We start from the raw sequence: 25019 nt of genomic DNA, 5'->3' as shown, positions 1-25019 counted from the left end.
TATAAATACTCAGTTTCCTCCTGTTTACTTTAGGGTTAGGGTCTCACTGGCCATGTCTACTTCCTGCTTTTTGAATATCAAATATGAACATATTTTTAAGTTGCGAAGGTTCCTATTACAGGGAATATAATCCAGTGCTAACTTTTAACTATATAAACCATTGACTACTAATACATGACATTCAAATCATACTGCAAGATTTGAAGTCAAACTATATGTTCTGGCATTAATGTAAGTAATTGCCTTCAATTCTATGGAGATCAGTTTTCCTGCTTGTAAAATATAATAATGATACTCTTCAGCCCTATTTAGAAGTATATTATAAGATTAAAACAAGTTAAAAGATATTAAGAATTGGACACAATAAAAGTATAAGGTAGCATTTTCAACTTTGATAGTTATTACTATTTTTTCCAAAGGTGCCTTATGTCAAAAAGGAAAATAATGCTGTCATCATATTATCAATATTAATATTAAAGATATTATACATGATACAATTAAAAATTAAAAAAAATATTTTGACCATGCATGTGGGATCTTAGTTCCCTGATCAGGGATCAAACTCGTACCCCCTGCCCTGGAAGCATAGGTGTCCTAACCACTAGACTGCAAAGGAAATCCCAACAATTTTTACATACCTATTCTACTGCAGGGGCTTCCCTCAAAGCTCAGTTGATAAAGAGTCTGCCTGCAATGCAGGAGACCTGGGTTTGATTCCTTGTCGGGAAAGATCCCCTGGAGAAGGAAATGGCAACCCACTCCAGTATTCTTGCCTGGAGAATCCCATGGACAGAGGAACCTGGCAGGCTACAAGAGTTGGACACGACTGAGTGATTAAGAACATTCTATTACACAAAATCTACACTGAATAAAATATCTCTAAAAGCTATGTTAGATAGACATACTTGCTGGCCTTGCTAAAATCTAACCCCACCATTTTTTTTAAACTAAGAATGACCCAGTTTTATTTGAGCAGCAACACTAGTAGCCCCAGGCTCAATATTCTCTTTCCCACAGTCCCTTGCAACATGTGGCCACGTAACAGCTTACCTTGTGACAGAGTAACAAAGTCCATAGATGGTACAGGAAGCGAAGGCTTGGCCTTGTCTATGAAAGGAAACAGAGACTGAAACTTTCACCCTTATTTCTACCCTAGATACAAGCACCATGCCTGAAGCTCGGGAAGAGGTGGCAAATCCAGGGGAAAGTCAAGGGAATGATAGATAGGCTATTAATGCATTATCAAAGAGGGAAGCCAATGCTGGCAGTTGACAAGGTCTGTATTGTGTGTGTGTGTGTGTGTGTGTGTGTGTGTGTGTGTGTGTGTGTGTGATCTATAATCCCCAACTCAGTTAAATCTCTATAAATTCACTTTCTGGTACTTACAGCCAATTATTTTCTCTGTGTGTACTCAGTCGAGTCCAACTCTCTGCAGGCCCATGGACTATAGCCCGTCAGGTTCTTCTGTCCATGGAATTTTCCCGACAAGAATACTGGAGTGGGTTGCCATTTCCTACTCCAGGGGATCTTCCTGACCCAGGGATTGAACCTGGGTCTCCTGCATCAGTAGGAAGAATCTTTACCACTGCACCACCTGGGAATCCAAACACATTAGTAATTTATGAAAGAGGTATTATTATCTTTATTTTTTCTACCCATAAAACTGAGATGAAAACCAGTTCTTTTGATTCCAAATTTGATGCAGCTAAGCCGTATGCTGCAAGGTATAAGAGCCTTTGGTTTGAAAATAAAGTGAGAAGCCATTAATCTTTCTGGAAACCAATTCTTCCATCTATAAAACAGGGATTATAACAAATACTTCATTCATTTTTGTAAGGGCCAACAGAAAAGGTTATATAAAAGTAGTCTATAAAAACTGAAGAGTATCAGAAATTAGGTCTATATTATTATTAATGCAGATTTAAAACTTCACAGGTTCTGTTGATCATAAAATATGACTTTAGGACATTGAATGGAACATTTCATAAATATTCCACCCAGGGTAATTCACTGATGGCTGGTTATATTTCATAGTGCTCTCAAAGAAGCCAAAGATGACTCAACATCTCTCCATCCTGTCCAGTTCTCCTTGGAAGTTTTTCCAATAGAAGCTGCTTTATTTGGCTTTTCGCAAATCCAAGCACCAGTTTAAATATTGCAGTATTGCCTCTCCAACCTTCCTATGTAGAGGATTTAGGAAGATGTGTGGGTTCCTGAGTTTTACTCACTTATGACAGAAGCTACAATTTAGCAGCAGAGGATACACTGAATAAAAGACTATAGAGCCACACAATTAAAATAGAAGTCCTAAGCTGGTTTCTTCGACTTCCCTGGTGGCTCAGATAGTAAAGAGTCCACCTGCAATGCAGGAGACTCGGCTTCAATTCCTGGATTGGGAAGATTCCCTGGAGAAGGGAATGGTTACCCACTCCAGTATTCTTACCTGCAGAATTTCACGGACAGAGGAGTCTGGCGGGATATAGTCCATGGGGTCGCAAAGAATTAGAAATCACTGTGTGACTAACATTTTCACTTTCACTTCTAAGCTGGTTTCTAGTGCTAAAATGTGCTAGGGCCAGAGAGGACAATGGTGTTAAATACTGGCAGATGGAGGAAAGGGACCTAAGGGAGGCAGTAGAGACTAAGCTCTCAGCATCCTCTCATATTAGCAGCCAAATAATCAATCGTTCACTTATTCCTCACAAAAATGAAAAGGTAGGCATCATTACTCGAGTTTTATAGATGCAAGTTTAGAGTGGTTTGGTGCTTTGCTCAAATTTATACAATCTTTAAGAAAGGCCCTTAGAATTCCAGTCTTGGTGACCTGAATTCAGCCCATCATCTCAGCCCCAAGGTACACAATGGGTCAGCTGCTGCCAGATGTACAAAAAATTGGGAAGATTTTCAGAGAGTGCTTCTAAGAGCTGACAGACACAGACACTAGTGGGGAAAACTGGCTCTATCAACCACTTTTATGGCTGAGGTTTGCCACAGTATTTTGAGATGAGGACAAATGCTGGCTGAAATGAGTGAAAACAAGTTCTTGCATGAATGTAGTGTAACTATTTAAAGTTCAGAGACTTCTCTGATAGTTCAGTGACTAAGACTCAACATTCTCAAGGCAGGGGGCCTGGGGTTTCATTCCTGGTGAGGGAACTAGATATCACATGCTGCAACTAAAGACGGAGAAGGAAGTGGCAACCCACTCCAGTACTCTTGCCTGGGAAATCCCATGGATGGAGGAGCCTGGTAGGCTACAGTCCATGGGGTCCCTAAGAGTCGGACACGACTAAGCAACATCACATTCACTTTTCGCTTTCATGCATTGGAGAAGGAAATGGCAACCCACTCCACTATTCTTGCCTGGAGAATCCCCAGGGACAGAGGAGCCTGGTGGACTGCCGTCTATGGGGTTGCACAGACACAACTGAAGTGACTTAGCAGCAGCAGCAGCAGCAGCAACTAAAGAGCTCACAGGCTGCAACTAAAAAAAAAAAAAGATTCTGCATGCCACAACTAAAGATCTCACATTCCGTAACTAAGTCCTGGAGCAGCCAAATAAATAAATAAAAATAAATATTAAAAAAGTTCAGGTTCTGCTTTCAGAATTGGGTTTAGATTCAGATTCCATCACTTTCTTTGTGACCTGGGGCATTCATTTAAATCTTTTTGCTTCAGTTTCTTCATTGTGAAAAGGAGAATAGTATTGATTCTGTCTCATAGCTTTGTTGTGAGGATTAAAGAAGGTAATTAATTTTAGCTATTATCTTTAGGGAAACTTCAGAGTGCTAGATCTTCATTGTGTTTATCTGGTGTCTAAACGAACTCTAATCTGGAGGGCGATAGATACAAAAAAGACAGAATGGAACCCTAATAAGCATATATATCACCATTAATTTATCTTTCAGAAATTGTTTTTGAAGAAATAGAAATTAAGCTGATTTAAAGTTCATAATTGAAGATGTATGGAGAAGCACCGGAGATCAAGTGAATTGAGCTCCCCAGATGTGGCTGTTTTTATTACAAGTTATAACTGATAATTGGCAGCTCTTGTGAGTGACTGCTCCAGCCACATTCCCTCTGTAAGAACTGTTACCACCCACTTGCTGTGAAAACAGGCAGCCTAGGTCTGAACCATATGACCCATACCCCTCTCCACAGCCATGTGAACTATTCACCCAGACTGACCAAACAGACCTGTCTCCCAGGAACTTGGAATTAAAACCCAGAGAATCTAGCCAATCTCTGTCAGATATTTGAGGTAGGAAGACAGGCAGTATTGGTGCTGGGATAGTCTGGTAGAGGCTGAAGCAGAAAAGCAGAAGATAGTCAACAGAAAGGGAGGAAAAACAGACAGAACTGTCTGAGGCCAGGTTGCTGGGGTCCAATTAGGACCCTGCTTTGTGCTATTTATCAGTTATGTGACCTTACTTGACTACTACCATTGTTAAACAACTGCTACTGTTGTTTCTTCTTTCATAGGCTCATTGTGATGATTCAGTGAGTCAATATATGCAAGACCTTTGGAAGGGGGCCTGAGACATGGTACATACTCTATAATGTTCCCTCTAACAATAAACATCCTCCTACTTCACTATCATGTGTGTTTCCCTCTGTGAGGGTGATTCTTATCACGTGTCTGCAACTGAGAGGGACAAGCAGGAGGACACCTATTCCCAGATTAACTTTCTCGTTTGTTACCCTAGTCCTGCCTCAGAGGAATTTGTGCTACTGGATTCCCTGAAACATCCCTCCATCCTCCCCATAAATTATCTCTTTTTTCCCCAGTAATGATAGTTTAATGTTTTAGCCCTTGTATACACATAATCTTTGAGGGAGAAGCACCAATTTGGGCTGCCCTTTGAGATAATTTGAACAAACTGTTCTTGACATTTTGGTGAACAATTCGCTATTAAACATACCCTTGCTCCCTTGCATCTTCCCCTGATGTAGAGCTTGCTATTGGATACACACAGAAGTTTTGCAGTGCTCTGTTAGAACAGGAATAATCAAAGGGAATGCAAGGCATGATAGTGATATGAAACTCACAGATCATAAAGATGCCTCCAAATTATTATTATAATCTACATCTAAAATAATTTCTGTTTCATAGCTCCCTCTGGTAAAAAAAATAAAACTCATAATTCAGTTAGGTAGTTTCTGGGATGTGGTTGCTATTGAAAGAAACTCAAAACATATTCCCTAAGACCCTCTTATGGGTAAGACTGACATAATCATAAAAAATAAAAATGCTATTAAATAGACTATAAATTTCAAAATGATACAGGAATGCAATAACCAGCCAGAGAGTTGAAGGAAATAATAAAAGCAAACAAAACCTAAATAGAACCATGCCCCCCTTTGCTCTGGAGAGATAATGTCAAAGACAAAAGGTACTATCAACAAGCTTAAGCAGTGTGACCCTGCTCAATTGAAACCTTAGGGTTTCAGAGGAGGCCTGATAAAATGCTGCATGGGCAGCCAAACCACAGTGCCCATAAATCATTAGAATTTAAATAAAAGCATTGCAAAATTGATATACAATTTGGTTGTACACAAAATACATGTACTTTGTTAGAACTCTAAGAAAATCCATGTTTGGAAAATATGCAAACTCTTCCCATAAATCTAAATCAGGGATGATTTCTGGCTCTGAATCTGTGCAGTAATGTGCAAACCATTGCAAAATGAGATTTTGTTGAAACAAGTAATAAAATCAATTAAGAAAGTTTAGTCTTCACTGTAAAATCTAACTAAGCAAATAAAAAACAAAGTTCTTTGTAAAACCCTCAGGGATGAGCTGATCATGGCCTTTGCGGCATTATTATTAAAAGGATTTATTCCACTGTAGGGACTTCTCCATGCCACTTAGAAGTAAATCTTCGCCAGAATTTATGACCAGCTACACACGCTGAGCTATAATGTAAAGAGTGTCACTTGCAATACCTTTTCCAAGAAGGCAGGGCAAAATATGCCACAGTGTTAATCAGGAGACATTCTCCAGCCATGCCCACCACTGACTATCAAGCTCCCAGGGTCAATGTGCCAGCCATGGTGGGCAGAGATTCCAAGTTTAATTAAATATTTCTGTGTCAGACACTATATACCCAAGGTTCCCCACCTACCCCTTCTGCCCATGCTCACGACATCTTTACTTTGTTCAGACAACTATACCCAGTTTCAGAGAAAGAATCATACAGTTAATTTTCTTTTACCAAATTTTTGTTTTCTGGATTTTCTCACAGTTATGTGTGGCTGCATAGTCTATTTCTGTGCAATGAGACATAAACTAAAATCTTTGAGGTGAGGGGTGGGATCTGTTCCTAGAAAATGTTTTTCTTACAAACAATTTTGCTACCACCATCTGCTTTCAGCTTAGAGCTGCAAAATAGATCATTCATGGTACAAAAATGATACTTGAAGATAACTGAGCATCTTTATTTACCATTAAGTTAATCTTTTAAATCATTAATGCAACATTTTTGTCTGTTCTCCTCAGACCTATCATTGTCCTATGCTGACAATCAGATCAGCAGACCTGAGCCTGATAAGGAATTTGAATATTTATTTATGCTTAGTCTATATTATTTCATGGACTCTTCATTAAACACTAGGAAGTAGGCATTGCAATTCTGTAAGTTAAAGCACAGAAATGTTGAAATACTTGCCTGAAGCCAAAAAACTAGAAAGTGTGAAGGCTGAGTTTTGAATTTGAGGAAGGGTTCAGAGTTCTGGGTCCAATATTACTCCCCCTTTTCCTCCAATGTTCCATTGATAATTCTGTTTGGCAGAACTAGATATCAGAAATATATTGCATAGGAAAAGGAGGTCTGCATAGCAGAATACCTAGAAAGGGCTTTCCAGTGCTCAAGGAAGTGGAAAATGCTTTCCTTCTGGTGTAACTCTGCATGGCTTTGAAGTTGTTGGGACTTTAGCCCTAAAATCATACTGCTAGCTCTACATAAATTCACCCCAGGAATGAAATGATCAGGCGAAGGAATAATTCTATTTGGGTTGGTGAAATACATGAGGTTAGAAAATTATTTTAACGACTGGATCAAGGAAATGTGATGTATATATATAATTATATATATATATATGATTATGCCTTGAAAAAGGACACTGTCATTTGTAGACCACATGAATGGAACTACAAGATGTTATGCTAAATGAAATAACCCAAAGACAAATACTGTATGTATCATTTATATATGAGATCTTTAAAAAATTGAACTCATATAAGCATAGAGTAGGAAAGAGTTTTGAAAGAGATGGGAATACCAGACCACCTGACCTGCCTCTTGAGAAACCTATATGCAGGTCAGGAAGCAACAGTTAGAACTGAACATGGAACAACAGACTGGTTCCAAATAGGAAAAGGAGTACATCAAGGCTGTATATTGTCACCCTGCTTATTAAACTTATACACAGAGTACATCATGAGAAATGCCGGGCTGGAAGAAGCACAAGCTGGAATCCAGATTGCCGGGAAAAATATCAATAACCTCAGATATGGAGATAACACCACCCTTATGGCAGAAAGTGAAGAGGAACTAAAAAGCCTCTTGATGAAAGTGAAAGAGGAGAGTGAAAAAGTTGGCTTAAAGCTCAACATTCAGAAAACTAAGATCATGGTATCTGGTCCAATCACTTCATGGGAAATAGATGGGGAAATAGTGGAAACAGTGTCGGACTATTTTTTTGGGCTCCAAAATCACTACAGATGGTGATTGCAACCATGAAATTAAAAGACACTTACTCCTTGGAAGGAAAGTTATGACTAACCTAGACAGCATATTAAAAAGCACAGACATTACTTTGACAACAAAGGTCTGTCTAGTCAAGGCTATGGTTTTTCCAGTGGTCATGTATGGATGTGAGAGTTGGACTGTGAAGAAAGCTGAGTGCCAAAAAATTGATGCTTTTGAACTGTGGTGTTGGAGAAGACTCTTGAGAGTCCCTTGGACTGCAAGGAGATCCACCCAGTCCATCCTAAAGGAGATCAGTCCTGGGTGTTCATTGGAAGGGCTGATGCTGAAGCTGAAACTCCAGTACTTTGACTACCTCATGCGAAGAATTGACTCATTGGAAAAAGACCCTGATGCTGGGAGGGATTGGGGTTAGGAGGAGAAGGGGACGACAGAGGATGAGATGGCTGGATGGCATCACCGACTCGATGGCCATGAGTTTGAGTAAACTCTGGGAGCTGGTGATGGACAGGGAGGCCTGGCGTGCTGCGATTCATGGGGTCACAAAGAGTCGGACACGACTGAGCGACTGAACTGAACTGGCTGAGGAAAGAGTTTCCAGGGACTCAAAGGGAGGGGAGTTGGGTGAAATAGAGAGAGGTTGGTATAAGGGATGCAAACTTTCAGTTGTAAGATAAAGTCTGAAGATCTAATGTATAATATGGTGACTATAGCTGATGACACAGTACTGTATAATCGAAATTTGCCAGAACAAAAGAGCATAAATGTCCACACACACAAACACAAAGGTAAATATCTGAGAAAAATAAAAACCCACCATCCAACCACTCCAAGATAACTGCTATTAAATTTGTCTGTGCTGTTTTCACAAGGCACTTGTATATCAAATCATCTAAATGTCCACTTTAAATATCTTATAATGTTATTTGTCAATTTTACTTCAAGAAAGCTGAAGAAAAATGTTCATGCTGCTATTTCAGATTTTCTTCTATTGTTAAACATTACATTTAAGTAGATATATGTGTTTTTAACAGAAATAGAATATTATATTTCATAATCTTTTTCCTTAAAAATCTATAATGAACATCAGTCTATCATTCTGTTTGAAAAGGAAAAGTTAATATGTTATTCTAAAAGTACAGAAAAACTTTAATTGTTTAAGTCATAAATTCAGATGGAAGTGTGACTTTCTAGTATTGGCTAATTTCAGGTTTTACATATTCAGATTCTGATAACTACAATTACATTTAATTCACTTCAAGGGAACACAAATGTGCTTTTTCTCTTCTTCCGCTGACTTGCTTTACCCTTGTTTATTTTTTCAGATTGAATTCAAAAAGGACTCATCTAAGAAAACAACAACCCTCTAGACTCGGTGGACCATTTTTTTCATAACCCTAATAACCACATGAAGAACTTCTTATTTAATTTATGGTACAACTTTGGACCCTGAAACTGTTTCTTTATCCATAACATGGGATAAAAATATCCCTCCTGCTCTCTTTTCACAAGTAACCTAAGATTCAGTCTTTTGTTAGTCGTAAAAAAAATCTTGAAAAAATGCAGAGTATTATGTAAAAATGTAAAGTGTTATTATCCATTGTTAGTCTGTGTTTTTCAAAGATTTTTTAAAATGTAAACCATTTTTAAAGTCTTTATTGAACTTGTTACAATATTGTTTCTATTTTTTTTTTTCTTTTTTGGCCAGGAAGCATGAGGCCTGTGGGATCTCAGCTCCCCTACCAGGGATTGAAGCATACTCCCTGCATTAAAATGTGAAGTCTTAACCACTGGACAACCAGGGAAGTCCTTGTTAATGTGTGTTTTTGTTTTTTAATTCCTTTTTATGCATTCAGGAGTTCTACTAAATATTGTCATTTATATTTTCTCAATTTTTTTCAATGAAAAAGTACCACATCTCAATGTAACTATACAAAACTTGATTTTTTTTGTTGTTGTTGGTTTAGTAGAATTTATCTCACTTAGATCTATCTGGGCTTGTGCCTTCTATTTCACACCCTTTGGACTTAACAAGGGAAATGGCAGAAATACTGAAAAAGGGGCCACGGTATACATTTTTAAAAAAATGTTCTTCTACAGAGAGGAATAAATCTTGACTCTATTGTCTTTCAATTCAGGATAGTTCCGCCATTCGGGGTAACTATGTTTGAATGGCCACTCGCAGTTCACATGGGACAATGTCACCATGTGTTAGTGACGTAGTGAAGGTTTACAATTCAAGACTCAAGACTAAGATAATCATGGGAACATTTAGGAATGGGTCTAAAAGTTTGGGTTGGCTTCTGTGACCTCTGGGAAGGCATAGGCAGAGTGGGAGCCAAGGGTGGAAGCTCCCTGAGGGCCCAGGAAGAAAGAAGCAAGAGAACAGGTGACAGGGCATTGATGGGGAGGGACAAAGACAAGACTGACAGGTTCTCTTATTCAGATGCACCATGAGGACCTGTTGCGTCAGAATAGTGCCCAAGGCCACCAAGACTTGGCTTTTACAGTAATGTGTTAAATGGGAGAGCTAATAAATGTATGCTGCCTGAAGCCTAGCTAAGAATTTCTGCCTTTGTTACTTCTCTATCCTGAATCGGTTTCCACCGACAAGTAGCGCCCTCAATGGGCAAGCAGGAGTAGTGCAAGATGGTTTTAGCATGGGGCTGTTCTCTGATACTAGACATTCTACAGATATTTCATTAATAAATCCATTTTTGCATTTTTTTTGTGTGTGGGATACACACTATGCCTAAGACTCATTCAAAGATGGTCTCATTTTCATTCTCACGTTACTGATGAAGAAACCGATGACTGGAAGCTATAGTAACTCCTAGTGACTACTCAGCTAACACAGGATGCAGATAGATCTAAGTTTCCTTCCAGCATTGTGGATCTTCTTCAGTTCAGCCCCAAGAATGCTTATATACGTTTCTGTTCTACCACATTTATTTTTAGTTTTCATTTTTCTTGCTTGCTCTCAAGTCTATATGCCCACTTCTGGCCAGGAATAAACTCCCTTCTCTGAGAAGGGAACATTGGTGTGTGTGTGGGGTGGGGCGGGGGCGGGGGTGGGCAGTCGGTTATTTCCATTGAATTGTTATTTCCATTCCCATCCTCTCTGCTACCCCTCCCAAGCCCTTTAGTAAACCATGGCCAAGGCTTCTGGGGGAGAAATTAGTCACCCAAACCCATTCTACTTCTACAGCTACAAAATTAGCTGCGGGAAACGGTACTTTAAAAATCTAGTAAGTTCTGGCATCAGATCATTCTATTACTGAGAGAAAGAAAAACCATTGGTGCCCCAAATCATTATGGCAACAATAACTATATTAGGTCCTAGAGCCACACATGTTTTAAAACATGTCAGAAGTGCTGCAGCCTGCAATAAGACTAGCATTTCTATGTGACTTTCAAAAATACACAGTAACACATATCAGGGGAGGGGGAAACTCACTTGAAGTTCTACAAGGTTATAAATGTAGCAGTGACATGGTAGTAAAGGCTTACCTGTTCTTTCCTCTCCTGTTAAAGTGGAGATGCCTTAAATATTTCTATTATGCTCTGCACCAAAAAGTGGGTAGTGGGAGGTGTGTGTCATAAATAACACCACTTCACAAATCCCCTAAGATCTGCCTACAGCTTTAGAAGTTCTTGCCGCCCAGGTCTGCACTCCCACCCAGGATAAATTACTGCAAAGCGCCATGTCCCCAACGGGGGGTTGTTAATTAGTTTTAAAGGCCCCTGCAGTTCCTCTAGTGCTTCAAGGAAGTACACAAACCCAGCATTCTACAAAAATACCTTTTTTTTATGGTCAGCACAGGCTGAGATTTTATGAGCTTCCCATGGTTGCATGAAAGTTAAGCTATATGCAAATGTGCAAAGCGAAGGCTGTTAAAATTGACTGGGATAAATGTTTTGTTTATCTTGCAGCTGGAATACAGCAGAAATCCACCTAAATGGAAGGAAAAAAGGCAAAGCACACTGCGCATTGAGTTGCAAGCACTAGGGCAAGATGCCCTGTCCTGCACCTCCAGATGCAGCTCACTGTGCACCCAGCCCAACTGCGGTGATGCCTTCTGTGTTCCTAGAGAGGACAATTTTGTCATAATTGACGAGGACAGGGAGTCTGAGAACTTTGGCATGGTAGAACTGGTCTGCCGCTTAGAGAAAAGCAGTCCTTTTCTGCCCTACCAAATGACACACATGGAAAATGAGATCCACAAGAGTCAGCCTCAAAAACAGTCCCGACTGCCTCCCTTGCAACACGATAGAACCAGCAAAGACCCTCGTGCTCCTGCATGTGCTGTCGCTCAGTCCTGTCTGACTCTTTGTGACCCCATGGACTGCAGTCCACCAGGTTCTTCGGTCCATGGACCTTTCCAGGCAAGAACACTGGAGTGGGTTGCTCCTCTTCCAGGGGATCCTCCTGACCCAGGGATCGAGACAGCATCCCCTGCTTTCTCAGGTGGAGTCTTTACCACTGAGCCACCCAGATTGATTATATGCAAAACATATGGGATTTGATTCACAGTTGAACAAATATTCATTAGTCATCTGTTCGGGACAAGGGACTGTGTTCTGAACACTGGAAGCTCTGAATAATCTCACCTTTCAAAGAATGTATACATCAACTTTTCCTCTTGTGATAAAAAGCTATTCCTTATGAGGCATATCATCTTTCTTCCACATCTCAGTAAGATAACACTCAATATTCCCCAGAAGTGGGATGCTAATATTATAATAGCAAATATACAGTGAGGGTCTTCTCCATGCCCAGTGCTGGAATAAGAAATATATAAGCTGCTGCTGCTGCTAAGTCGCTTCAGTCGTGTCTGACTCTGTGTGACCCTATAGAGGGCAGCCCACAAGGCTCCCCCATCCCTGGGATGCTCCAGGCAAGAACACTGAAGTGGGTTGCCATTTCCTTCTCCAATGCATGAAAGTGAAAAGTGAAAGTGAAGTTGCTCAGTCGTGTCTGACTCGTCACGACCCCATGGACTATAGCCCACCAGGCTCCTCCATCCATGGGATTTTCTAGGCAAGAGTACTGGAGTGGGTTTCCACTGTCTCCTCCAGAAATATACAAGGGATATCGCTAAATCCTCCTCCTACCACCAAACACCACCCCTGCCAAAAAAAAAAAAAAACACAACAAAACTTGAAATAGGTACAAGGATTACCTCTCCCATTTTAGAGAGTGCCCCTGAGGCACAATGAGTTTAACTGCCTGGTCAGGTGGGCAATATATTCATATTGCTATTTTCTGATCCATCAGAACCCCTTGTGTCCACACAACACCACCTCCCATAGTAAGTCACACACTTGTGTATCTACTAAAGAAGTTTCTTGATCTGAGTCACAAAATCGGTAGCAGTGGCTATGACTTAGTCATGTGAAACAGTTCTGGTACCTGAAAGAATAGTAGGATTCGAGACTCTTTAAGACATAAAAGAGTTACTCAAGTGAATATACAGACATTAAAACAGCTAAAACATACATGGCTAAATGCCAAAACACCAGCTAAGATTCACTTTTGAGCCAACAGGTGAAATAAAACATACTACTTGATATATATACTTCCATTTGTTCTTACCTGATTTATAGCCACCCTGACTCCAGCCTTCATTCTCTTTGGTCAATTCTCCTAAATGCTCCTATTCCCTTTATGGTCATCCGGCCTTTATGAAACCTCCAAATGAACCCTATTTTTTTGTATTTATGGTTATGGAATTTATCTCCTTAGGGAATATCAGACAACTTAGAGAACTCAGTGCTTCCAGGTATCACAAAAAAGTTTATCCCTGTATTTCTGCAATTACCTAGAATAGTTTTCCCTTTGCATCCCCTTGCTATAGATATGTGGCCAGCCATTGTCCCATTGTATTTTCCTAATCTGCCTGGATATTACAACTTATTTATCAGTCTTACCTGACAGTTTTGTATTGCTCTTTTAAGATAATAGAATCAAGATGTTCAGAGCAACCCAATGAATTATTTTTTAATTAAACAAACAAGAGGACTTTTACAACTTTATGTCAGGTACACAATATGTTTAAAAGCCTCTTTTTAAAAATTCAGGTGGTTATCAGGATGATTAAGTCAAATCTAAGGGAGGGAAAGCAGAGCCTCTTAAGGTCTGGCTGAGGTGATGCTGAGCATAGTCAACAGATGGACATTTATTAAGCTGACTCCCCAGGAAATGAGGGAGAGAAACAGATGAAGAGAGAAAAGTTACATATTTAGGAAAAGTGTCTGGCAAAATAGACTGTTTTGATAATCAAGTAATATCACACGAAATAGATGTGTGTGATGTAGACACATAAAATCCAGATGACTTAAGATGTTAATTTAAACAATAAAAATGTAATATTCTAAAATTATACATACACATTTCACTCACTACTGTGGTTACTTGAGGGTGGTAGACTCTTTAAGCTGGAAAAAAGAGAGTTCAGAAGTCAGGAACTCAACTCAGGAATATATTTTAAATATATGATAAACAAAGAAATAATGACATTAATAAGTAATATGCCCTTGAAAATAAAGCACTAACATGAAAACAGACAAATGGACTCTGAACATGAACAAATGTTTTAAAAAGAGGAAATATAAATATAATATAGCTAATAAACATGTGAGAGAATGTTTAACTTTGCTAGAAAATAGGAGAGAATGCATATTAAAATGAATGCATACTATATTTGCTATCACATTGTTTCAAGGTTGGTGATAGTGCAGTGAGGCAGGATTTTTTCAAATGTTTCTGTTAGGAGAATAAAATAACACAGTGTTCCTTGTAAATCAATTTGATTCTGTGTTTCAAGATCGTTAAACATTTTCTACTGTTTTACCAAATGATTCTGTTTCTCAGTATGTATTTTAAAGGAAAAAACCCTTTAAATGTACAAAAAGATGCTCACGATATAACAGCAAAAAAGAAAATGGAAACACTCAACGTGTCCAATTTAGCAGGTGTGGTCATTCTATTTCCGAATGCTCATTCATAGGAAGGTAACAGCTTATGTTCCCAAAGAATGACTGTAGATGAGAAATAAAATGATTGTTTAAATAGTCAATTATCAAAAAAAGCAGAAAAAGGATTAAAAATATCCTGCTAGTGATTTGTGATCAAGGAATGAAGACATTTTTTTCTTTATTTAAGGAGTTAATATTCTTTTTTTCTTTTAAGGAGTTAATGGGGGTACTTTGGAGATTTTAGCTATTATGTTACAAACATTTTTTTAATGCAAAGGAAATATAGCAAATGTACAGACTTGACAAATGTAAAGCAATCTGTTCTGTTAAGAACAAGTTGCTTGTTTGGACTTGACTAAAGTGTTGAATCTAGTTATCTATAGACAGCAATATATATCTCTAACCTGTGATAATTAGATTGTGGGTTTCTATCTGGGACAAGGACAATGCACCACTCAGATGACTGGGTAAAAGAAGCTGGATGTGCGGGGGCCAAGACCAAATGACTGATTCAGAACTCCCACCTAGACTGCACTGCCAATCCCAGGGCACCACCAGCCCCACAGCTCAGAGGGCAGATTTACAGGAAGCAGAAAAACTCCTCCAGACTCTTTACTGCCACCTGCCAGAAAATAACATTTGGCTACAGTTATCAGAAACCTGGCTAAAAAATGGTCCAGGTTTCGAAATCTGGAGATCTCATTCTTTTAACCGTGTCCAGCTGGCCCATGGGAGCCACTTACTGGTGGCTTCTGGGAAGTTTTCCTTGAACTTGGTAAATGCAGCTTGGACCTGATCGAGGATGCTTCCTAGCTAAGTGTTTCAGCTTTATCCAAGAGAGAGAGAGGAGAAATCCATTCTCGAGCACAGGATTGTGCACGGTTTCCGTATGAACCCACGAGTTCCCACCTGTCAGTTAAGACTGTAGGTTTCCTGCCACCTCGCCATATATAACACCAAAGTGAATGTGAATAGAATAATTCATCACTCATCTGCCTCTTACTTTAATAAAAACGCCAGAGTTTTAAAATTAGAGTGAAAGCATGTACAGGTTCTAACTTTGTAAATAAAAAGAAGAAAGTCAGTCAATGTTAACAACTTATTTTCTGGGGGACTTTTGGGGTGTTTGCACTCTCTCCCGTACATGGATTCAGAAATCAAAGAGTACCAGATGAAAAAGTTTCTTTGGTCTGAATATTCACCTGTTAGCACAGACCTCATCTAAAAAAAGTATTTGTGCAGATTCTTTCTCTTCTTCCTGTGCTTATTTTTGATGTAAATGACTTGCTAACATTGAGCTTCATTAACTCTAAAATATGTGAGCCTTGTCTTTTTCTTTTTTTTTCTGTTTTCAGTGTTCAAAAAAGTGCTTCAAAAATTATGAAAAAATTATTTCTAGTGAGACTAAAGTCACAGCACGCGGGTGATTTGAGGCACAGGCATCCACATTCCATCATTCCATAATACCATAAAGGTTAGGTGGTTTGGTGTTTAAGTATCCACCTGCCAATGCAGGAGACATAGGAGACTTGGGTTCTATCCCTGGGCCGGGCAGATCCTCTGGAGGAGGAAATGGCAACACACTCCAATATCCTTGCCAGAAAATTCCTATGGACAGAGGAGTCTGGAGGGCTATAGCCCATTGGGTCTCAAAGAGTCAGACATGACTGAGCACACAAATGTCATTACACATTTTCCATATAGGTGAAGGAAGCATTTTTTTCCAATTCCAAAATTTAGTATAATAATATCATTCAGGTATGATTTTTCTTTCCTTTTCAAAGTTTTCTTAATTCTGATTATCCTAGCTACCCCCAAGAAACATACAGGAGCACCTGTATCTTAATGGTCAGCACAGGTAGCAATATTTTTCTGTAGCATGGATGGAAGATGGTATCAGCATGGCTCTTGGGTACTGATGGTACTGATGTTAGGAAAATTGGGGGAGGCAGTAACTGAAGAATCCGGAAGATGATAAGACTGCTATCTTATCCAAACTGTCAACACTTGGTCTTCTCTAATTTAACCCTCATCTCCCCCTACCCTCTCTCCACGCATGTACTGATCCTTATGACTTGCAAAATTCTCTGATGATGTAGAGCTTTATCTCAACCTTTGGGGCTAGCTCTGACTCCTATTGTCTGCTCATCAAGCCTGCATTCTTTGGACTAAAGTTCAACTCCCTTCATGACTTTCCTTCTTCCAGCCTACATCATTTCCAATTACTCTCTAACATGAACTCTCACCATAAGCTATATAGAGCCTCCACTGATTTCAAATGAGAGAGTCCCCTACTTTGGTTCCAGAAAGCTGAGCGTGACATAGCAGTTCACCAGTGGAGACAGATGCGAAGGTGCATGTACTGAATTAGATTCATCCTGCTTGTGCTCAGTCACATCTGACTCTCTGCGACCCCATGGACTGGATGCCACCAGGCTCCTTGGTCCATGGGATTTCACATGCAAGAATACTGGAGTGGGTTGTCATTTGCTTCTCCACTGAATTAGATTGTACATGATCTGAAGAGAACCTTTAACTTTTAGAGACTTTAACACTAACCTAAAATACAATTTCATTCTTGATACTTTACAGATTTGAATGCCATAGTGTGGATCTGTTGAGGATTACTGCTACATTTTGCTTTCAACTGTTAAATGACTGAAGCAACAACAATTCACTAAGTACCTGCAATGTCTCACTCAGCTTAGTATTTATTTATGTATTTAATACTCACAGTGAGTTGGTGAGTCAAGGCAATAATTACTGTCACTTTAGAGATAAAAAAGCTGTGTACCAACAAGCTTAAGCGACCTACCCAAGGACGAACAACCAGTAAGTGAACAAGGATTCAAAGTTAGATCTGGTTGACTTTTTTTGTCAAGGCAAACTTCCTGGAGGAGATGGTTTGATTTTCAGTTTGAATGAAGATCTGTTTATGATTTATACTTATGAATATTTGCTTAGTTTACTCATATGCTACTCTTGTCATCTGCATATTGTATAAAACTCAGTTGATTTCAATACTCCAGCACAAATTCACCCTATTTCTCCTTTTTACTGAACTGGTAAACTTCATGAAGTCAGGAAATAAAACTATGCTTTTAAGTATTTAATTATCATTATTATTAATCCTCAATGTCTAGCACAGTGCTTGGCACGTGGATGGTGATAAATATCTCTTAAGTGAATAAATGAGAAGCAGGTATAGACATGGATATAGAGAATGAACTTGTGGACATGGCGGTGGCAGAAAAGGAGAAGGTGGGGTGAACTGAGAGTAGCATTGACATAAATACACTGCTCTGTGTAAAATCCATGGCTAGTGGGAAGCTGCTCTCTAGCACAGGGAGCTCAACCTGGGGGTCTGTGATGATTTAGAGGGGTGAGTTGGGGCAGGGGGGAGGAACGCTAAAGAAGGAAGGAATATATATATATATACACACATACATATACACACACACACACACACGGCTGATTTACTTAATTGTGGAGCATAAACTAACACAACATTGTAAAGCAATTATAGTCCAATTAAAAACATTAATGAATTAAAAAAGTGAGAACCAGGGGGCCTTAGAGAAGTAGACAAGCCAACTCATCCAGGGACACTGAGCAACTGATCACTCAAGCAAGACTTTTCTGGATACATAAGCATCCAAACTAGAGCCAGATTAAGATAAGTCTCAAGGAGGTGGATTCAGGGGTCTATTCTCAAAAAGCTCAAAATCTGATTCGATTCCATCATTCAGTGCATTTCTTATGGGCTATACTAAGCCACCAGTGATGTAAATAAAGCATTCAGGTTTCTTGCAGAATCGTTACTCCACTATCCTTCATGCAATAATGCAGCACTTTGTAACAAGCTTTATAATGAGGCTATGAATTAAAGTGAAGCATGGCTTTTCTGAGGTACAATATGCATCACAACAGCCTGTATTAACAATTTAAAACCATATAATGTGCTTTATAAGCTAATAAAGTAGCTGCCTCTAAATGATTTATCAAATATGAATAATGCATCCAGAAATAACTTACAGGAACAGGGCCAGCCTCCTCCCCTGCGCTAGTTGGCTTTCTCCACAGATGATACTGACGACGCTTGGGAGCTGAGTTCCTGAGTTCTGCCACCAGTCTCCTGCTCTGCCAGGAAGCCTGCCCAAATTCCTCCCAGAGACTCCCTGACTGTTCGCCTAGTCCCGATGGATAGTTCAGCCACCTTCCCGGTCTCTTCCTACTTCTGCCTCTCTTTCTAACCCTTTTAGATTCCCCTGTTTAAGGCTTCCTTCATTTGAGCATTTACCTCATCTTTCCTGCTTCATACAAAAGAGGCTAGGGTCTATCGTAGAAAGTTGCCTATAGGAGCAGTGACATACGACAGAGGAAGCAGTCAGTAGGATTCCGTAGTCAGAAGAGGGAACCTGAGAGCTCATAGCCTAGAAAGAGAACAGTTACAACTGGTTTTCAGGCTTCTAAGAGATAGTGACTTAAGAGTTTAAAGCACCCAAACCCCTACATACTAACTAGATGTGATGCTCAGTACTTTATCTTCTGAACAAGGCACTTGTAAAATTTAACAGTGAGTATTTAAAGACTCAAAAATATGTTGGATCTCTGGGCTTTCTGGGGGGAGCAAATGGCATAGGAGGGCTTGATTCTAGAAATGAATGCGAAAAAAAAGAAAGAAAGAAACCAATGCATATGTATACAAAACCAAAAACATATAGGAGTCATTTTCAAGAGAACATTGCTTCTACCTGACAATGAGAACCAGTTAGCTCTTTAGAAACCCACCAGACAGCCTAAACAAACTAAACAGACTTGATTTCTAGCTGTCACAGGCACTTGTTGGGAGGGAAAAGGACTCATGGTTGCTATAATCCCCCAGCAGAGAAGCACATGGTGAACAACCTCAGAATTGGCTGGAATATTGCGGGAAAAGTCGACTTTCTACAGATGTATGAAATGTATGTGGAGGCTGGAAAAATGGATTAGGAGTCTAGAGAGCCCTAGTCACAGACTTGCCTGAACCTCCACAAAAACTCATTCCTATAACAAATGCGAAGGGGTAATGTGTGGAGGCCACATGCAGGGTAGAAAGCTGAGAAAAATCCTTTTTACGCAAGTAGACTGCAGCTTTCCTCTGAAAGTTAGAATGGGGCAGCCAAGAGGATAGAGATCTCTATAGGAACAGAAAGCAGGGGGCAGTGATGGGGATGGATGACAAAGAGCATTCCCAGCAACCCCAAAGCTTAGTGCTAGCCTGTAAAGTAGTGGGAGGTTTTCAGCATTCAGAAAGCTGGAAGCTTATCTGTAAAACATAGAGAGATCTCTGGAGTATCTCCAGGGTTCTTATTCCAACCTGTTTTAAAGGAAAGAATTCTAATATGGCCCTCGGAGTTCTGAAACTTAGAGTCAATTAAATCAGTTAAACCTACAATCACACCCAGGCCATCAAAAAATTAAACTCAGATCCCTTCTGATTACTATTCACAGCACTGTGCCCAAAAGGTAGAAATAGCTGAAATGTCAATTGGTGGGTTATTAGATACACAAATGGTGCTATATGCATACAATGGACTGTTATCAATCTTGGAAGGAATTAAGTAGCAGTACATGCTAGCAGCATGGTGTGTTGGCTATGTGCTTAGATTTGTCTGACTCTTTGCAACCTCATGGACTGAAACCTGCCAGGCTCCTCTTGGCCATGAAAAATTTTAGGCAATAATACTGGAGTGGGTTGCCATGCCCTTCTTCAGAGAATCTTCCTGGACCCAGAGATCAAACCTGTGTCTTTTGTCCCTTCCTACTTTGGCAGGCAGATTCTTTACCACTGAGACACCTGGGAAACCACAAAGGGTCAGGGTTAGGTATGGATATACCTCTAAATCACTATGCTAACTGAAAGAAGCCAAACAAAGAAACTCGAACATGGCATGACCTCATTTATATGAATTATTCAGAAGAGTTCTTCTGAATAGCTCAAAATCCTCCAAGCTAGACTTCAACAGTATGTGAACTGAGAACTTCCAGATTAACAAGCTGGATTTAGAAAAGGCAGAGGAACCAGAGATCAAATTGCCAACATCCGTTAGATCATAGAGAAAGCAAGAGAACTCCAGAAAAACATCTATTTCTGCTTTAATGACTATGCCAAAGCCTTTGACTGTGTGGATCACAACAAGTTGTGGAAAATTCTTAGAGATGGGAATACCAGACCACCTGACCTGCTTCCTAAGAAATCTATATGCAGGTTAAGAAGCAACATTTAGAACCAGACATGGAACAATGGACTGGTTCCAATTTGGGTCACCCTGCTTATTTAACTTATATGCAGAGGGCATCATGCAAAATGCCAGGCTGGATGAAGCACAAGCTGGAATCAAGGTTTCTGGGAGAAATATCAATAACCTCAGATACACAGATGACACCACCCTTATGGCAGAAAATGAAGCAGAACTAAAGAGCCTCTTGATGAAGGTGAAAGAGTAGAGTGAAAAAGCTGACTTAAAACTCAACATTCAAAAATCGAAGATCATGATATCCAGGCCCATCACTTCATGACAAATAGATGGGAAAACAATGGAAACAGTGACGGACTTTATTTTCTTGGGCTCCAAAACCACTGTGGACAGTGACTGCAACCATGAAATTAAAAGACACTTGCTCCTTGGAAGAAAAGCTATGACAAACCTAGACGGCATATTAAAAAGCAGAGACAGGACTTTGCCAACAAAGGTTCATATAGTCAAAGCTATGGTTTTTCCAGTAGTCATGTACAGTTGTGAGAGTTGGACCATGGAAGAAGACTGAACACCAAAAAAAAAAAAAAAAATGATGCTTTTGAACTGTGGTATTGGAGAAGACTTTTGAGAGTCCCTTGGATTGCAAAGAGAACAAACCAGTCAATCCTAAAAGAAATAAACCCAGTGAATATTCACTGGAAGGACTGATGCTGAAGCTGAAGCTCCAATACTTTGGCCACCTGATGTGAAGAGCTGGCTCATCAGAAAAGATCTCGATGCTGGGAAGGATTGAAGGCAGGAGGAGAAGGGGACTACAGAGGACCAGACGGTTGGATGGCTTCACCGACTCAATGGGCATGAGTTTGGGCAAACTGGGAGATGGTGAAGGACAGGGAAGCCTGGAATGCTGCAGTCCATGTCACCAAGAGTCCGACATGACTGGGTGACTGAACAACAAACAATTCAGAATAGATAAATTCATAGAGACAGAACATAGATTGGTGGTTGCAAGAGGCTGGGAGAGGGAAGGATGGAGAGAGAAACGGCTTAATGAGTAAGAGACTTTACTGTGGATGGAGAGAAATTGATTAATGAATAAAAGGTCTTACTCTGGAGTGACTGAAATGTTTTGAAACTAGATAGAAATGGCAGTTGAACATCATTGTGAGGGTACTGAATGCTTCTGAATTTTTCATTTTAAAATGGCCAATTTCATGCTATGTGAATTTCACTACAATATTTAGAGGAAAAAAAGCAAAAATGGATAGAATTAAAGGGAAACATAAAGAATTTTTGTATTAGAAATATAAATAAATATGCAATTTCAGTAATGCATATAAAGCAGATAAAAAAGTCATTAAGGATAGAGACTGTGGGAATAAACTGCAATAACAACAACAACAGAAGATTATCAACCAACTTGACTGGATTGGCATTTAGAGAACACTGCACTCCATACTGAAAACTACACATAAACTTTATTGAAACATGTCACATTGATTAAAATAAACCATATGCTGAGCCAGAGAACACATTCAATGAATATTTTTTATCATTGAAATAAGCAGAACATATTTTCTGGCTGAAATAGTATTCAATTTAAAATCAACAATAAGATCATGAAGAAAAAATCTCTTAATTGTGAGAAATGAAACAATACAACCTTAAGTAAGTTATAAATAAAACATACATCAGAAAGGAAATTAGAGATTATTTCAAACACAATAATAATGGAAACATAAACTATCAAAATGTATGAAATAAAGCTAAGTAGTAATAATGAGTTTCATAGCTTTGTTTGCTCAGACACAGTTGTGTCTGACTGTTTGAGACCCTGTAGACTGTAGCCTAACAGGCTCCTCTGTCTCTGGGATTCTCCCAGCAAGGATACTGGAGTGGGCTGCCTTTTCCTTCTCTAGGGGATCTTCCTGACCCAGGGGTCAAATCCGAGTTTTTTATGCCTCATGCATTGGCAGGCAGATTAGCGCAACCTGGGAAGCCCAATGTATTTTTAGCTTTAAATGCATATATTAGAAAATAGAAAAGTGCAAAATTAGTAATCTAATATTCTAGTGTGTGAAGGTAACAAAAGAAGAATGAAATATGTCCCAAATAAGAAGAAAAACAAATAAAAATAAAAGCAAAAATGAATTAAGTAGAAAATGGACAAGTGATATAGAAATCAGCAATTGAAGTTGATTGAAGCAAAATTGAAGTTGTTTCTCTGAAAAAATTAATAATATTGATTAAAACCCAGACGACTTATCAAGGAACATAAGACAAAATTCAAATTATCAACACTAGAAATACACAGAGGAACCATTACTATAGATCCTATAAACACTAATGATAATAAGGAGATATAAATGACTTCATGGCAGTAATTTTGAGAGTAATAAATTTCTTCAAAATAAGTGATGTAAGAAAAAATTAAAAACCTAAATAGCCTTATACTATTAAAGTAATTAAATCATAATCAGAAACTTTTCCATATAGAACCTCCAGGCCTGGATGATTTCACTTTGAATTTTATTTAACATTTAAAGAAGAATAACATCAATTCTACACAAGTATTTTTCAGGAAACAGATAAAGAAGGAACAATTTGAAATTAGCTTTATGGGCCAATATAATTCTAACACTGGAAATAAATTCTAAAAAATAATTACTGGCCCACATTTTATATAATAGATATAATATTCCTTAACTAAATATTAGCCAACTAAATCTTCAATTATTTAATGAAGGTGATATATTATAGCCAAGTGGAGATTTTGTCAAGAGAGCAAAGCTGATTTAACATAAAAAAATTAAGCAATATGATTCATTATATTTACAGAATAAAGGTAAAAAACATATGTTCATTCTATTAGATGTAAAAAATATTTAATAAAATTGAATATTCATTTATAATTTATGGCAATCTAGAGAAAAATGGAAAACTCCCTCAATATTGATGTTGTATATGTATAAAACCTAGACTTAACATCACATTTGATGATACCAAATTATTGGACACTTTTAAATAGAAGAATGAAGAAAGTTATTCATTATCATAACTTCTATTAAATGTTTGTACTTTAAGTTCCATGCATTAAAGCAAGATAAGGAAATGAAATGTACAAATGTGATAAAAAAAGAAAGCTATTATTCTTCAAAGATGACATTTTGTATGTAGAAAATATGAAATCTACAGAAAAGATAATAGGAAAAGAATAAACAAACCTAGTAAAGAATAAAAAGTTGTGGGATTATATAAATATATTTGGTTTTTGTCCCTGGTTCCTGACAGAAAGCTCCTAATTCCACTGGAATTTCCTGGGTGATATGTCTTTTTTTAAAAATTTTTTATATATTTATTTTTCTTTTTTATGTGGACCATTTCCAAAGTCTTTATTTAATCTGTTACAACATTGCTTCTGTTGTTCATATTCTGGTTTTTTGGCCAAGAGTCATGTGGCATCTTAACTCCCCAGCCGGGAATTAAACCTACACCTCCTGCATTGGAAGGTGAAATGTTAACCACTGGACTGCCAGGTAAGTCCCGATAAAAGTGTCTTTTGTTTAAATTATGCATACTCTTGGCAAGCCCCTAGTTTTCCGATGGGGGTTGTCACCAGAGAAATCAAGCCTTGATTTGAAACCTGGAACTTTCAGTTCTATTCCTCCAACCTTCAGAAAGGAGAGAAGAACTGGGGTTGATAAAATAATCAATCATACCTATATAGGGCTTCCCAGGTGACACTTGTGGTAAAGAACTTGCCTGCCCACGCAGGAGGTGCAAGAGACCTGGGCTTGATCCCAGGGTCGGGAAGATCCCCATGAGAAGGGAATGGCTACCCACTTCGGTATTCTTGGCTGGAGCATCCCATGTACAGAGAAGCTTGGTGGGCTACAGTGATGGGATCGCAAAGAGTCGGACACAACTGAGAGATTAACACTTTCACTTCACTTCAAGTACAGGCAGGACTACTATGTAGTAATCAAAAACATTTCTCAGGAATGTGGGCATGAAGAGGGTTGGCTGGAATGGAAGTACAAAGGAATTATCAGATTTGATGGGAATATTTGAAATGTCATGAAATGCATGG

The sequence above is a fragment of the Cervus canadensis genome, chromosome 5 (genome assembly GCF_019320065.1).
Source record: "Cervus canadensis isolate Bull #8, Minnesota chromosome 5, ASM1932006v1, whole genome shotgun sequence".
Lineage (NCBI taxonomy): Eukaryota > Metazoa > Chordata > Mammalia > Artiodactyla > Cervidae > Cervus > Cervus canadensis.
This window is presented reverse-complemented; position numbering follows the sequence as displayed.